This window comes from Hippichthys cyanospilos, unplaced genomic scaffold (assembly GCF_059441005.1).
Source record: "Hippichthys cyanospilos isolate Australia breed blue-spotted pipefish unplaced genomic scaffold, RoL_Hcya_1.0 HiC_scaffold_23, whole genome shotgun sequence".
NCBI classification, from domain to species: Eukaryota; Metazoa; Chordata; class Actinopteri; order Syngnathiformes; family Syngnathidae; genus Hippichthys; species Hippichthys cyanospilos.
This window is the reverse complement of record NW_028283379.1, coordinates 403,129-409,236: the sequence shown is the minus strand read 5'-3', so window position 1 is coordinate 409,236 and position 6,108 is coordinate 403,129.

The following is a 6,108-nucleotide window of genomic DNA, read 5'->3' as shown; positions in this document are numbered from 1 at the left end:
AATAATGAATGTAGTCCTCTTAATTCTTGCTTCTAAAGCATTCGCAAGCAGAAATTTCAATGTACAATGATGTTTTTAAAAAAACAGTCAAAATGTGCTCCACTCGGGCTGAAAACGCTGTTGGGGACATTTCATTAATGTTGACTATAAATCATAAACTAAGCATTTTTCAGCTGAAATAATGAATGTAGTCCTCTTAATTCTTGCTTCTAAAGCATACGCAAGCAGAAATTTCAATGTACAATGATGTTTTTAAAAAAACGGTCAAAATGTGCTCCACTCGGGCTGAAAACGCTTGTTTGGGACATTACATTAATGTTGACTATAAATCATAAACTAAGCATTTTTCAGCTGAAATAATGAATGTAGTCCTCTTAATTCTTGCTTCTAAAGCATACGCAAGCAGAAATTTCAATGTACAATGATGTTTTTAAAAAAACAGTCAAAATGTGCTCCACTCGGGCTGAAAACGCTTGTTTGGGACATGACATTAATGTTGACTATAAATCATAAACTAAGCATTTTTCAGCTGAAATAATGAATGTAGTCCTCTTAATTCTTGCTTCTAAAGCATACGCAAGCAGAAATTTCAATGTACAATGATGTTTTTAAAAAACGGTCAAAATGTGCTCCACTCGGGCTGAAAACGCTTGTTCGGAACATTTCCTTAATGTTGACTATAAATCATAAACTAATCATTTTTCAGCTGAAATAATGAATGTAGTCCTCTTAATTCTTGCTTCTAAAGCATACGCAAGCAGAAATTTCAATGTACAATGATGTTTTTAAAAAAAACAGTCAAAATGCGCTCCACTCGGGCTGAAAACGCTGTTGGGGACATTTCATTAATGTTGACTATAAATCATAAACTAAGCATTTTTCAGCTGAAATAATGAATGTAGTCCTCTTAATTCTTGCTTCTAAAGCATACGCAAGCAGAAATTTCAATGTACAATGATTTTTTTAAAAAAACGGTCAAAATGTGCTCCACTCGGGCTGAAAACGCTTGTTTGGGACATTACATTAATGTTGACTATAAATCATAAACTAAGCATTTTTCAGCTGAAATAATGAATGTAGTCCTCTTAATTCTTGCTTCTAAAGCATACGCAAACAGAAATTTCAATGTACAATGATGTTTTTTAAAAAACGGTCAAAATGTGCTCCACTCGGGCTGAAAACGCTTGTTCGGAACATTTCCTTAATGTTGACTATAAATCATAAACTAAGCATTTTTCAGCTGAAATAATGAATGTAGTCCTCTTAATTCTTGCTTCTAAAGCATACGCAAGCAGAAATTTCAATGTACAATGATGTTTTTAAAAAAAACAGTCAAAATGCGCTCCACTCGGGCTGAAAACGCTGTTGGGGACATTTCATTAATGTTGACTACAAATCAAAAACTAAGCATTTTTCAGCTGAAATAATGAATGTAGTCCTCTTAATTCTTGCTTCTAAAGCATACGCAAGCAGAAATTTCAATGTACAATGATGTTTTTAAAAAAAGGGTCAAAATGTGCTCCACTCGGGCTGAAAACGCTTGTTTGGAACATTTCATTAATGTTGACTATAAATCATAAACTAAGCATTTTTCAGCTGAAATAATGAATGTAGTCCTCTTAATTCTTGCTTCCAAAGCATACGCAAGCAGAAATTTCAATGTACAATGATGTTTTTAAAAAAAACAGTCAAAATGTGCTCCACTCGGGCTGAAAACGCTGTTGGGGACATTTCATTAATGTTGACTACAAATCAAAAACTAAGCATTTTTCAGCTGAAATAATGAATGTAGTCCTCTTAATTCTTGCTTCTAAAGCATTCGCAAGCAGAAATTTCAATGTACAATGATGTTTTTAAAAAAACAGTCAAAATGTGCTCCACTCGGGCTGAAAACGCTGTTGGGGACATTTCATTAATGTTGACTATAAATCATAAACTAAGCATTTTTCAGCTGAAATAATGAATGTAGTCCTCTTAATTCTTGCTTCTAAAGCATACGCAAGCAGAAATTTCAATGTACAATGATGTTTTTAAAAAAACGGTCAAAATGTGCTCCACTCGGGCTGAAAATGCTTGTTTGGGACATTACATTAATGTTGACTATAAATCATAAACTAAGCATTTTTCAGCTGAAATAATGAATGTAGTCCTCTTAATTCTTGCTTCTAAAGCATACGCAAACAGAAATTTCAATGTACAATGATGTTTTTTAAAAAACGGTCAAAATGTGCTCCACTCGGGCTGAAAACGCTTGTTCGGAACATTTCCTTAATGTTGACTATAAATCATAAACTAAGCATTTTTCAGCTGAAATAATGAATGTAGTCCTCTTAATTCTTGCTTCTAAAGCATACGCAAGCAGAAATTTCAATGTACAATGATGTTTTTAAAAAAAACAGTCAAAATGCGCTCCACTCGGGCTGAAAACGCTGTTGGGGACATTTCATTAATGTTGACTACAAATCAAAAACTAAGCATTTTTCAGCTGAAATAATGAATGTAGTCCTCTTAATTCTTGCTTCTAAAGCATACGCAAGCAGAAATTTCAATGTACAATGATGTTTTTAAAAAAAGGGTCAAAATGTGCTCCACTCGGGCTGAAAACGCTTGTTTGGATTATTTCATTAATGTTGACTATAAATCATAAACTAAGCATTTTTCAGCTGAAATAATGAATGTAGTCCTCTTAATTCTTGCTTCTAAAGCATACGCAAGCAGAAATTTCAATGTACAATGATGTTTTTAAAAAAACAGTCAAAATGTGCTCCACTCGGGCTGAAAACGCTTGTTTGGGACATGACATTAATGTTGACTATAAATCATAAACTAAGCATTTTTCAGCTGAAATAATGAATGTAGTCCTCTTAATTCTTGCTTCTAAAGCATACGCAAGCAGAAATTTCAATGTACAATGATGTTTTTAAAAAAACAGTCAAAATGTGCTCCACTCGGGCTGAAAACGCTTGTTTGGGACATTACATTAATGTTGACTATAAATCATAAACTAAGCATTTTTCAGCTGAAATAATGAATGTAGTCCTCTTAATTCTTGCTTCTAAAGCATACGCAAAAAGAAATTTCAATGTACAATGATGTTTTTTAAAAAACGGTCAAAATGTGCTCCACTCGGGCTGAAAACGCTTGTTCGGAACATTTCCTTAATGTTGACTATAAATCATAAACTAAGCATTTTTCAGCTGAAATAATGAATGTAGTCCTCTTAATTCTTGCTTCTAAAGCATACGCAAGCAGAAATTTCAATGTACAATGATGTTTTTAAAAAAACAGTCAAAATGTGCTCCACTCGGGCTGAAAACGCTTGTTTGGGACATGACATTAATGTTGACTATAAATCATAAACTAAGCATTTTTCAGCTGAAATAATGAATGTAGTCCTCTTAATTCTTGCTTCTAAAGCATACGCAAGCAGAAATTTCAATGTACAATGATGTTTTTAAAAAAAAGGGTCAAAATGTGCTCCACTCGGGCTGAAAACGCTTGTTTGGAACATTTCATTAATGTTGACTATAAATCATAAACTAAGCATTTTTCAGCTGAAATAATGAATGTAGTCCTCTTAATTCTTGCTTCTAAAGCATACGCAAGCAGAAATTTCAATGTACAATGATGTTTTTAAAAAAACAGTCAAAATGTGCTCCACTCGGGCTGAAAACGCTGTTGGGGACATTTCATTAATGTTGACTACAAATCAAAAACTAAGCATTTTTCAGCTGAAATAATGAATGTAGTCCTCTTAATTCTTGCTTCTAAAGCATTCGCAAGCAGAAATTTCAATGTACAATGATGTTTTTAAAAAAAACAGTCAAAATGTGCTCCACTCGGGCTGAAAACGCTGTTGGGGACATTTCATTAATGTTGACTATAAATCATAAACTAAGCATTTTTCAGCTGAAATAATGAATGTAGTCCTCTTAATTCTTGCTTCTAAAGCATACGCAAGCAGAAATTTCAATGTACAATGATGTTTTTAAAAAAACGGTCAAAATGTGCTCCACTCGGGCTGAAAACGCTTGTTTGGGACATTACATTAATGTTGACTATAAATCATAAACTAAGCATTTTTCAGCTGAAATAATGAATGTAGTCCTCTTAATTCTTGCTTCTAAAGCATACGCAAACAGAAATTTCAATGTACAATGATGTTTTTTAAAAAACGGTCAAAATGCTCCACTCGGGCTGAAAACGCTTGTTCGGAACATTTCCTTAATGTTGACTATAAATCATAAACTAAGCATTTTTCAGCTGAAATAATGAATGTAGTCCTCTTAATTCTTGCTTCTAAAGCATACGCAAGCAGAAATTTCAATGTACAATGATGTTTTTAAAAAAAACAGTCAAAATGCGCTCCACTCGGGCTGAAAACGCTGTTGGGGACATTTCATTAATGTTGACTACAAATCAAAAACTAAGCATTTTTCAGCTGAAATAATGAATGTAGTCCTCTTAATTCTTGCTTCTAAAGCATACGCAAGCAGAAATTTCAATGTACAATGATGTTTTTAAAAAAAGGGTCAAAATGTGCTCCACTCGGGCTGAAAACGCTTGTTTGGAACATTTCATTAATGTTGACTATAAATCATAAACTAAGCATTTTTCAGCTGAAATAATGAATGTAGTCCTCTTAATTCTTGCTTCTAAAGCATACGCAAGCAGAAATTTCAATGTACAATGATGTTTTTAAAAAAACAGTCAAAATGTGCTCCACTCGGGCTGAAAACGCTTGTTTGGGACATGAAATTAATGTTGACTATAAATCATAAACTAAGCATTTTTCAGCTGAAATAATGAATGTAGTCCTCTTAATTCTTGCTTCTAAAGCATACGCAAGCAGAAATTTCAATGTACAATGATGTTTTTAAAAAAACAGTCAAAATGTGCTCCACTCGGGCTGAAAACGCTTGTTTGGGACATTACATTAATGTTGACTATAAATCATAAACTAAGCATTTTTCAGCTGAAATAATGAATGTAGTCCTCTTAATTCTTGCTTCTAAAGCATACGCAAAAAGAAATTTCAATGTACAATGATGTTTTTTAAAAAACGGTCAAAATGTGCTCCACTCGGGCTGAAAACGCTTGTTCGGAACATTTCCTTAATGTTGACTATAAATCATAAACTAAGCATTTTTCAGCTGAAATAATGAATGCAGTCCTCTTAATTCTTGCTTCTAAAGCATACGCAAGCAGAAATTTCAATGTACAATGATGTTTTTAAAAAAAACAGTCAAAATGCGCTCCACTCGGGCTGAAAACGCTGTTGGGGACATTTCATTAATGTTGACTACAAATCAAAAACTAAGCATTTTTCAGCTGAAATAATGAATGTAGTCCTCTTAATTCTTGCTTCTAAAGCATACGCAAGCAGAAATTTCAATGTACAATGATGTTTTTAAAAAAAGGGTCAAAATGTGCTCCACTCGGGCTGAAAACGCTTGTTTGGAACATTTCATTAATGTTGACTATAAATCATAAACTAAGCATTTTTCAGCTGAAATAATGAATGTAGTCCTCTTAATTCTTGCTTCTAAAGCATACGCAAGCAGAAATTTCAATGTACAATGATGTTTTTAAAAAAACAGTCAAAATGTGCTCCACTCGGGCTGAAAACGCTTGTTTGGGACATGACATTAATGTTGACTATAAATCATAAACTAAGCATTTTTCAGCTGAAATAATGAATGTAGTCCTCTTAATTCTTGCTTCTAAAGCATACGCAAGCAGAAATTTCAATGTACAATGATGTTTTTAAAAAAAGGGTCAAAATGTGCTCCACTCGGGCTGAAAACGCTTGTTTGGAACATTTCATTAATGTTGACTATAAATCATAAACTAAGCATTTTTCAGCTGAAATAATGAATGTAGTCCTCTTAATTCTTGCTTCTAAAGCATACGCAAGCAGAAATTTCAATGTACAATGATGTTTTTAAAAAAACAGTCAAAATGTGCTCCACTCGGGCTGAAAACGCTTGTTTGGGACATGACATTAATGTTGACTATAAATCATAAACTAAGCATTTTTCAGCTGAAATAATGAATGTAGTCCTCTTAATTCTTGCTTCTTAAGCATACGCAAGCAGAAATTTCAAT